The sequence below is a fragment of the Oncorhynchus masou genome, chromosome 21, assembly GCF_036934945.1.
Source record: "Oncorhynchus masou masou isolate Uvic2021 chromosome 21, UVic_Omas_1.1, whole genome shotgun sequence".
NCBI classification, from domain to species: Eukaryota; Metazoa; Chordata; class Actinopteri; order Salmoniformes; family Salmonidae; genus Oncorhynchus; species Oncorhynchus masou.
In genome coordinates, this window is record NC_088232.1 from 17,674,850 (window position 1) to 17,686,256 (window position 11,407).

An 11,407-nucleotide genomic window follows, 5' to 3' on the forward strand; every position below is an offset into this window, starting at 1 on the left:
GTAAACGTCCGACTTCAACTGTACACATGCATTTCAATTCAGGTTTGTCTCTGCCATGTAGAATAAGGAATCATCTTGGCTCTATCATGGCATTTCTATCTACAATGTTTAACAATATTTGGCTCCTGAATTTGGCTCTGTTCTTATTGGACAAGCTCATGTTAGCACCTCCCTGTTTCACTCCAATACAAAACTTTTATCTCTGCTGAACACAACCCAGTACAGTATGTTGGTGATAATAAATAAAGGGCCTATATTGTGAGACTTACTCAGAGTGGGTTGGTCACTCTCAGGCAGACGTCGCCTGATTGGTCCATAAGATACTGTATGGGACATGGCAACATCTCTTCTCATCCGTCTGGAGCTATCCTCAACAGAACAGTTCTGTTACATGAAGGGACAAATGTTAAGGTACAACAATCATTTGTATAGCTTAGTATTATCACAGCATTATTATCCTACTTACTTTTCCTTTTACATTTTCCAAAATAATCACATTTCTTTAATTAATACCAGTTGAAATAATAGGACTGTAAAAATAAAGGAAAACAATGTGTTTTCATTGTCTTTATTTGTGACAGCAGTAGGCCCTTGCTATATACTAGGGTTTGAACAAGCCAGTGAGCATCATCAGAAGGAAGAAAGGGGGAGGGATCACTCACAGGCTGACAGACCCCAGGTGTGTTGTGACAGATCTGAACATTGCAGTGGAGAAACACATCCTTGTAAGAGCTGCCCACGAACTTGAACATTTGTATCCTGAACATAGCCTCTGGCCCCTGTCCATTCTTCAGCACTGTCAACGTCTGTTCGTTTGACAACACGGGGCAGCTGAAACACACACACCAGAGAGAAAGAGAGAGAAAGCCAGGGAGAGAGGAGAGAGAGCGAGAGAGAGAGAGCAGGCAGTGGATCGCATCAGTATCAGAGGCAGCATGTGCAACCGTTGAATAAGATATCATACATTTTAGAATGCGTTTGTTAATCCATTACAATCATTCCTGGTATGCTATACTAACATCTGAAACAAAACCCAGACAAAGAATATCCATTTGCTTGTTTACATTAAACATATGCCATGTAAGAGCAGAGCACTTTGTGACTGTGACATATCCATCTTTCATAATGGGAAAGTATTAGGATTATGGAAAAGACAAGGAAGATCCTCTTAAGTGTTTTCTTCTCAGATGTAGTAAACAGAAGTCCTTGTGCAAGTCTTTGCTGTGCTGTTGCTAACAGTACAACATATGTCCTGGTTGTCAAGGACATGCACAGTTGTTGATCTGGGTCCTAGATCACGTGACGGGTCTGAGGTTGTTGTGTTACCCCCAACTCTTAAGTCTAAGTATTTCAACAGCTCTTATTTCATATTTCAACAACGTCATTCCCAGAGGATTATGTGCTGGTGTCAAGTGTGGTTGATGTGTGACACTACAAAATATACAGGCCATTCGGAAAGTATTCAGACCCCTAGACTTTTTCCACATTTTGTTACATTACAGCCTTATTCTAAAATGTATTAAATCTTTTTTCCCCTCAAACTACACACATTACCGAATTTTCTTTGCACATTTATTTATATACACTTTTTAAATATTACATTTGCATAAGCATTCAGACCCTTTACTCAGTACTTTGTTGAAGCACTTTTGGCAGCTTCTTGGGTATTTATTTTAATTTTACCTTTATTTAACTAGGCAAGTCAGTTATGAACAAATACTTATTTTCAATGACGGCTGATGGGAGAACCTTCCAGAAGGACAACCATCTCCACAGAGGAACTCTGTCGCTCAGTCAGAGTGACAATTGGGTTCTTGGTCACCTCCCTGACCAAGGCCCTTCTCCCCGGTTGCTCAGGTTGGCCAGGCTCCAAACTTCTTCCATTTAAGAAGGATGGAGGCCACTGTGTTCTTGGGGACCTTCAATGCTGCAGAAATGTTTTGGTGCCCTTCCCCAGATCTGTGCCTCGACACAATCCTATCTCGGAGCTCTACGGATAATTCCTTCAACCTCATGGCTTGGTTTTTGCTCTGACATGCACTGTCAACTGTGGGACCTTATATAGACTGGTGTGTGCCTTTTCAAATCATGTCCAATCAATTGAATTTACCACAGGTGGACTCCAATAAAGTTTGATCACATCTCAAGGATGATCAATGGAAACAGGTTGCACCTGAGCTCTATTTCGAGTCACATAGCAAAGGGTCTGAATACTTATGTAAATAAGGTATCTGTTTTTTCTAAAAACCTGTTTTCGCTTTGTCATTATGGGGTATTCTGCATAGATTGATGAGGAAAACATTTAATTTAATCAATTTTAGAATAAGGCTGTAACGTAACAAAATGTGGAAAAAGATATGCCTCCATAACACATTTTTGAATTCTAATAAACAGAATGAAGAGCAATATGTGGTGACAGGGCTTATAATACACAGTGAAATAATGTTAAACTTTTTTCTTAAAATGTCTTTCTTAAAAATTTATTTATTTCTTAAAATACCTGTCCTTAATGAAGGTGTACTGGATGTTGCTATACGGGTCGTTGGTTGGGGTAGCCCAGCATCTCTCCATACGCAGCAAAAGATGAGCCGGTATCTAAGAGAGAGAGAGAGACAAACCGGGACTGCAGTCAGTGACTAATTGACACCCCCCTACAAACAAGTAGAGAGAGGTGTCTCCGGCCTACACTGCACTCAGTAAATATTTTGACCAAGTCAGCAGGTCAACAGATGTACAGATAAAGAAAGAGTAAACAACAGTGGGAACTAGGGTTTCTTGGAAGCCAAAGATGGAGCAACAGACAATCACATTGGATCAGGGCCAATATACTTGACATGTACCGTATGTCTATTGCCAGGGCCAAAGACTGGTCTTCAGCGCAACACTCACTAAAGGCGCTCATCTTTATCTAGCAAGAGGGAGAAATGTCTCAACCAAGGTAAGCTTACAGTTAATTGGGCCTATTCTAACATTCAAAAGCTGCACAGAAAGTTACACCACATTGGTTGGTACTTCAGTTAACTAGCCTAACTAAATATCTTCTGGTCATGATCAGCTCTGATTTCATATTGCAACAACACCATTCCTAGAAGACTATGATGGTGTCACGTGTGCTTGCAATGACAATAAGAAAACAAAATCAGCCTGGTCTCAGACTAGAAGTAACATAGTAAATGTAAATCCGGGACACTCAAATTAGTATGATATGTTACGTTTGGTATGGTTACATAAGACAGAAAGTTACCACCTTGCTAACTTTAGCCACAACATATTGTAATTCGTAACATCATACGTTTTGCACATTCGTAACATTGTACGAATTGCAATTTGTAACATATCATAACAAATGAATGATAGATATCCACAAATTAATACATACCATGCAAAACGCAACATGTCATATTCATTTGGTGTCGTGGATTTACATTCACTATGTCACGTCTACCCCTGAGTCCAGATTGGAAAAAAATATAACAGATTTCAAACAGAATGAAATCATATGATGACCTTTACCATGAAAACTTTAACGTAGATGTTGTCTTCCAGTGTCAGTGAGGGAACAGTGGTCCACTTGTCCTCAAAGTCCTTGTCTTTATATAGCAACATGGACACAGAGAAGTTCCCATCTTCTGTGTTCAGAGTGATCATCCTGGACAGAATAGTAGAGATTGTACAGATGCAGTGCTTGAGTTACAGTTACAGGTCCAATTTGCATGAGTTACAGTTACAAGTCCAAAATTCGATTAGAAGTGATTGGATTGATGTATTCTACAAACTGCAAGCACTACATAGAACATAAAGCGACCTCTTTTACATCAAATCAAATTATATTGGTCAAATACACATATTTAGCAGATGTAATTGTGGGTGTAGCTAAATGCTTGTAGATTAAGACTCTGTGAATAATGTTAATGAAAGTTTAAACCATGTATTGATGAACTCGTAACGACAATCCATAACCCTTTTTAAAGGCCATAACTAGACATCTTACTTGACATCCACCCTGATCATGTTTTCCCCATTAGGTTGCTGGACCATGTAGTTTATAGGGTAGCGGCAGACAAACGTGATGTTTATGTAGTTCCTTGTGATGACATCCAAATCGTTGTTGCGTATAGTGTTAATGAACATTATGTGTGTATCATCCGATGCCTAGAAAGAGAAGTATGAATCGTTATTGTGGATGGGGCAACTTTGGAAGCAAGTCAACGAGTCACTTTGGAAGTAAAGTGCATTCGGAAAATATTCAGACCCCTTGACTTTTTCCCATAATGACAAAGTGAAAACATGTTTTTAGAATTTTTTGCATATATAAAAAATTAATTGAGCTCAGCTGCATCCTGTTTCCATTGACCATCCTTGAGATGTTTCTACAACTTGATTGGAGTCCACCTGTGGTAAATTCAATTGATTGGACATGATTTGGAAAGGCACACACTTCTCTATGTAAGGTTCTACAGTTCACAGCATTACTTCTGGAGGAAACATGGCACAATTCCTATGGGGAAGCATGGGGGTGGCAGCATCATGCTTTGGTGATGTTTTTCAGCGTCAGGGGCTGGGAGACTAATCAGAATCGATGGACAGATGAATGGAGCACAGTATCGAGAGCTCCTTGATGAAAACCTGCTCCAGAGTGCTCAGAATCTCAGATTGGGGTAAAGATTCACCTTCCAACAGGACAACAACCCTAAGCACACAGCCAAGACAACGCAGGAGTAGCTTCGGGACAAGTCTCTGAATGTCCTTGAGTGGCCCAGCCAGAGTCCGGGCATGAACCTGATCGAACATCTCTGGAGAGACCTGAAAATACCAGTGCAGCGACACTCCTCATCCAACCTGACAGAGCTTGAGAGTATCTGTAGAGAGGAATGGGAGAAACTCCCCAAACGCAGGTGTGCCAAGCTTGTAGTGTCATACCCAAGAAGACTCAAGGCTGTAATCACTGCCAAAGGTGCTTCAACAAAGTACTGAGTAACTAACGGGTGTGAATATTTATGTACAGTGCCTTGCAAAAGTACTCATCCCCTTAGCGTTTCCCCTATTTTGTTGAATTACAACCTGTAATTTAAATGGATTTTTACTTGGATTTCATGTAATGGACATACACAAAATAGTCCAAATTGGTGAAGTGAAAAAAAATAACCTAAAAAACAAAGGAAAAGTTGTGCGTAAATATGTATTCACCCCCGTTGCTATGAAGCCCCTAAATAAGATCTGGTGCAACCAATTACCTTCAGAAGTCACATAATTAGTTGAATAAAGTCCACCTGTGTGCAATCTAATTGTCACATGATCTCAGCACACAGTTGAAGTCGGAAGTTGACATACATCTTAGCCAAATATATTTAAACTCAGGTTTCACAATTCCTTACATTTAATCCTAGTAAAAATTTCCTGTCTTAGGGTCAGTTAGGATCACCACTTTATTTTAAGAAATAAAATGTCAAAATATTAGTTGAGAGAATTATTTATTTCAGCTTTTATTTCTTTCATCACATTCCCAGAGGGTCAGAAGTTTACATACACTCAATTATTATTTGGTAGCATTGCCTTTAAATTGTTTAACTTGGGTCAAACGTTTCAGGTAGCCTTCCACAAGATCTCCACAATAAGTTGGGTAAATTTTGGCCCATTCCTCCTGACAGAGCTGGTGTAACTGAGTCAGGTTTGTAGGCCTCCTTGCTCGCACACTGGCACACGCTTTTTCAGTTCTGTCCACAAATGTTCTATAGGATTGAGGTCAGGGCTTTGTGATGGCCACTCCCAATACCTTGACTTTGTTATCCTTAAGCCATTTTGCCACAACTTTGGAAGTATGCTTGTGGTCATTGTCCATTTGGAAAACCCATTTGCGACCAAGCTTTAACTGATGATGTCTTGAGATGTTGCTTCAATATATCCACATAATTTTCCGTCCTCAAGATGTCATCTATTTTTTGAAGTGCACCAGACCCTCCTGCAGCAGAGCACCCCCACAACATGATGCTGCCACCCCCGAGCTCCACGGTTGGGATGGTGTTTTTCGGCTTTTCCTCCAAACACAACTATGGTCATTATGGCCAAACAGTTCTATTTTTGTTTCATCAGACCAGAGGACATTTCTCCAAAAAGTACAATCTTTGTAACCATGTGCTGTTGCAAACCGTAGTCTGGCTTTTTTATAATGGCAGTTTTGGAGCAGTGGCTTCTTCCTTGCTGAGTGGCCTTTCAGGTTATGTTGATATAGGACTCGTTTTACTGTGGATAGCGGCACTGTGTTTGAAGGTAAGCCTTGTAATACATCCACAGGTACACCTCCAATTTACTCAAATGATGTCAATTAGCCTATCAGAAGCTTCTAACGACATTACATAATTTTCTGGAATTTTCCAAGCTGTTTAAAAGGCACAGTCAACTTAGTGTATGTAAACGTCTGACCCACTGGAATTGTGATACAGTGAATTACAAGTGAAATAATCTGTCTGTAAACAAAATTACTTGTGTCATGCACAAAGTAGATGTCCTAACCGACTTGCCAAAACTATAATTTGTTAACAAGAAATTTGTGGAGTGGTTGAAAAATTAGTTTGAATGACTCCAACCTAAGTGCGTGTAAACTTCTGACTTCAACTGTATATACACCTGTTCTGAAAGGCCCCAGATTCTGCAACACCACTAAGCAAGGGGGCACCACCAAGCAAGTGCACCATGAAGACCAAGGAGCTCTCCAAACAGGTCAGGGACAAAGTTGTGGAGAAGTACAGATCAGGGTTGGGTTATAAAAAAAAGATCCGAAACTTTGAACATCCCACAGAGCACCATTAAATCCATTATTAAAAGGGGGGGGTAGTTATGCATGCTCAAGTTGTTTTTTTTGTGTCTTATTTCTTGTTTGTTTCACAATAAAAAATATTTAGAATCTTCAAAGTGGTGGGCATGTTGTGTAAATCAAATGATACAAACACCCCAAAAATCTATTTTAATTCCAGGTTATAAGGCAACAAAATGTGAAACATGCCAAGGGGGGTGAATACTTTCACAAGCCGCTGTAAATGTGATATTTCAGTTTTTTATTTGTAATAAATTTGCAAACATTTCTAAAAACCTGTTTTTGCTTTGTCTTTATGGGGTATTGTGTGTAGAATTATGAGATGTTTTACATTGTTATACATTTCAGAATAAGGCTGTAAAGTAACAAAATGTGGAAAAAGTAAAGCAGTTTGAATATTTCCCAAATGCACTGTAACTGCAGATTGATAACCATGAAAGGGTGAGCTAGCACACGCTACACGTCCAAAACCCTGCTACATTCACCAAAAGTTACCCCTCTTCAGCAAACTCTTTTCTTAATTTCCTGTGACATACTGTTAACATAAATATCAAATTGAGTAGCTGGCCAGCCCATGCAAGATTTGGTTCTGGGTTCCAAGATGACTCTTTCCCCAACCACAGCGCCTACGTACAGTAGGCAGCAGCACTGTAATTTTCTGTCACTATAGAATGTGTGAGTAATACAATTCAAATGTTTAGTAGAAGACTACTGACGTAGGCAGAAACCATAAAGAGGGGTTGGATGAAAAGGTTGTGACTGGGTTGTGTCCGGATCCCCGTTGAGAGCAACTGGAGGACTGGTCCCATGGCCATTGAGAAGGATGAATTGCCCCTTGTCCTTACTGTCCAGTACTGTTTTATTACCCCAGGGTAAATACACAGGGCCTCCTGTCTGACCCACACAGAGGGTGCGTCTTAAATAGCAGCCTATTCCCTACATAGTGCACTAACGGCTTCATTATTCTGTAGGAATAATGCTCTGTTCACTGACTTTGGGTTCTTATGAATGGTTAATTAACAAACTCATGCAATTTGACAGAGACCACAATGATTATGGCAATGGGTGACAAAATCTTCAAGTCCAATTTATTTTGGAGTGTCATTACATTCCCACTTGCTATTCTCTCCGGTCCTGTCTGTGGGGTTCAAGAGGTTTAAGAGGGTCTACTTCTACCTCTCAAGGTGAAAGGAGGAGTGTTTGCTAACTATGGCATTCCCTTCTTTTCCCAACAGTGTCTAATCCCAGAAGCAAAGCGGGCTTACTACTTTCACTAGGGCTGGTTTGCTGAAGCAAAAGCCTTGTAAAACCTCAGAGGGTAGAGAAAGGGGGAGAGACCCCCCCCCCCCACACACACACACAAAGCTGTGTTAGGCATTTCTTGTAAAGCAAGCAAAAGGTTATGTGCATTCTAAGCAAGTGTTTCAATGACACTCATGGTCTTGAGTACAGATATATACCACGTCAAAGTTAAAATTGTCCTCGGAGCTGTGCTCCTGCCACCACTGTATGAGACGCGGCTGGGAGGTAGTATAAAAGGGACGAAGACAAAGTGGGCTAATGAATTATAGCCTGACAATTCAGCAGGCCTGAAAACACGCTCATTTCCATGTCAATCCGGATAATTTAGAGCTCCCACCCACTCCTCGCTGCTTTGAATAAAGTCCAGTGGCTCTTAGAAGGGCAAAGGAACAACACTCCCATGTTCTTTTAAATATAGGCTACTTATCCCTCCCCTCTCTCTTTCACTCTGTCTGGGTCTCTCCCTCACGCTTTTTACAGTTTATGGGATCATTTCATTGCAGGAAACTGATAGCGGAGGCCCATGTACGTAACTTATAAAGGAAAAGAGGTGTTATTCATGCTAGTTATTATGAGCATTGCGTGTATCCAAACTCCCATTGAGCTCACCCAATTAAAAGGATACTTTGGGATTTTAGCGCAATGACTGGAAGGCTCTCCGTATATACTAGCATGCTAGCAGATAGCTCAATGACTGAAAGTCTATGGGTAACGCCAGTTACGAAACCACATCTAACTTCCTCCATGCTGGACACAGAGACATAAAAAGTCCTTTTTCCTGGCACAAACCAGTGCAGAGAAGTTCTACAATACTACACCAGGCGTCAGGCCAGAGCTCAATACAACAGAGGTGCATCGTAAAATTAGATAATTTACTGTGATGGAGATTTTATGTGGCTGGTAAAAGAGATCCAAACTGTAGTTTGTCTCTATGTTACTGGTGCTTATGTTTCTCTTCTTTGTCAGGGTTGGTCTGAACGACAAAGGTTACTACTTTGTTTACTTTACAGATTTAAATCCTTCATAGTTGGCGTAGACAAGTAAATCTTAATCTCCCAAAGCAATTATTAGAGAATGGCAATGAAATTCCCCAAATATGAAAGGGCATTTCTCGGGGGGAAAATCTCAAAGTCTTACCATGATTGTCCCACAGTCAGAGAGATTAGTCTTGATGCTGAAGACATAGTCATCTTCAATCTCAACACCACGGCACTCTGGGTCATTTAGGTGCAAATCCCAGACCTAAGAGAGAGAGGAAGGGACCTCACTAGAGAGCTTACGGTAGACCCACCTGACAGCCTTAATATTACAATGTTCATTTGGTTCTTGTTGTTGAAATGACTAGAGAACACAGCACAGCACACAGGCAGTGATTCATTATATCAAACTTCACAGTGAGTTAATGGTAGGTAAGCTGTAATATAGAGAAATATCGATTCGGGTTGACACTGAACTTACATAAATGGGTGGCAATTTATTGAGGAAGAAGGCACTGGGAATGACCACCTCCATCTGGTCATTGGTGCAGAGGACAGTTTCATTGAGCTCTAGAAGAGAGGAAGGGGTCAGTGGGACAATATTTAAAAAATCCTGTCCCCCTGACCCTGACATGATATCAGATCATCTGAAATATGTTACGAATTTGAAACGTGATGCATTGTTATTCCATTTTTGCAAGTATACAGTTCAAGAGTTATTTATAAAATAGATTTAACCCAGTTATTATGAGGGCAGTTGTGACATCAATATGGTCACGGAGAAATTACAACTACAGATTCCATTCTCCTATATGTTCCATCCCAGACTCCAAAATGTTCCCTCAGTCAAAACATGATTCTGGGCTCCCCCTCTATTATATGTGTGGTCACTAGATTTCAACAGGGGCTTATTGTTTAACAAGACCAATCAACATTAAGACCACGTCAAGAAACAGACCCCCCACCCCCCCAAAAAAACCCACATTACATCAAGTTATGGAATTATAAATTATTGATATATACCCATTGATTCTTGAACAATCCAACATATAAGCTTGTTAACTCCAATGTTTGTAAACAACGTAAATAAACACTGTCGCCTCAAAACGCATTTACAACTAGAATTTTGATAGCGTGAATGATCAGTTCTTGCATCCATATCTCCGTCTATGAATTTGAGAGTGGGTACATTTCTCCAGGCCACCCCTCAGCTTTTTACCAAAACAGAGGCGGGGTGCCGCTTTGTTATTGTTTCAATTAAGGATTCTAGATGTAAACCTGAGATTTGCCTACAAATAGGGTTGCAAACTCCTAAAACATTTCCCAAAATTCCATTTTTTCAAAAATCCTGGTTGAAGAAATTCCAGCTTGGAGGTTACTATCAACTTATTCCCTGCTGATTCCAGAAATCTTGCAACTGGGGTTTCTGACAAGAAAACCCCCAGTGGATTTGGGGGATTTTTGCAACCCTTCTCATGAAGTAGTTGAACTGAACTCACCCTCCTCCTCGGGCTCCAGATACACAGCAGAGGTGACTGTCCTCACAGCGAGCAGGAGCCAGGCTAACACCAAACTGGCAGGTGTCATCTTCAAAGGGACTCGTGCTCTCTGGCTTCTCTACGGTCAGATACTCCAAACCTCAGACTACTGTCTTCTTGGCCCTTTCCCACAGATCTGTGAATCTTCTAACCTATTCACGAAAGTGTAGCTGTCAGGTTCAGACGTAGTGCCCACTCTCAGTGCAGTCCTCCAAACACAGCTCTAATGAACTAGGACCGAGAACCAGCCTCCCTCCCTCCCTCCCTTTCTCCAGACCTTAAAACACTAGCCTGAATGATGTCCCCACCAACAATGAGATTCCACACATGAATAGGGGGAGCCGAGGGGAGTCCAAGGTAACACACATAGATTTGCATCCCAAATGGCACCCTATTCCCGATATAGTGCACTACTATGGACTCTGGTCAAAAGTAGTGCACTATGTAGGGAAACGGGAGCCATTGGGGACGTCGCCATACTACTGGGCCGTGGCCGGCGATGCCCTCTTCGTAAACATTGCACTACGCAACTACATCGTCTTACTACGCACATCAACAAGCAAACTCATTAACATGTCAACAGAGACAATATGACAGGGGTGGTACTGCTTTTTTATCTGCTGTCTTTTGTCCATGCGTTTTTTTTAAAGGCCATGGGGAAATCTTTACTGCTGCGTGGACCCCAGTCAACGGTGTTTGTCCCAAATGGCACCCTATTCCCTATAGTGCACTACTTTTGACCAGGGCCCATAGGGCCCATTTGGGCCCATTTGGGATGC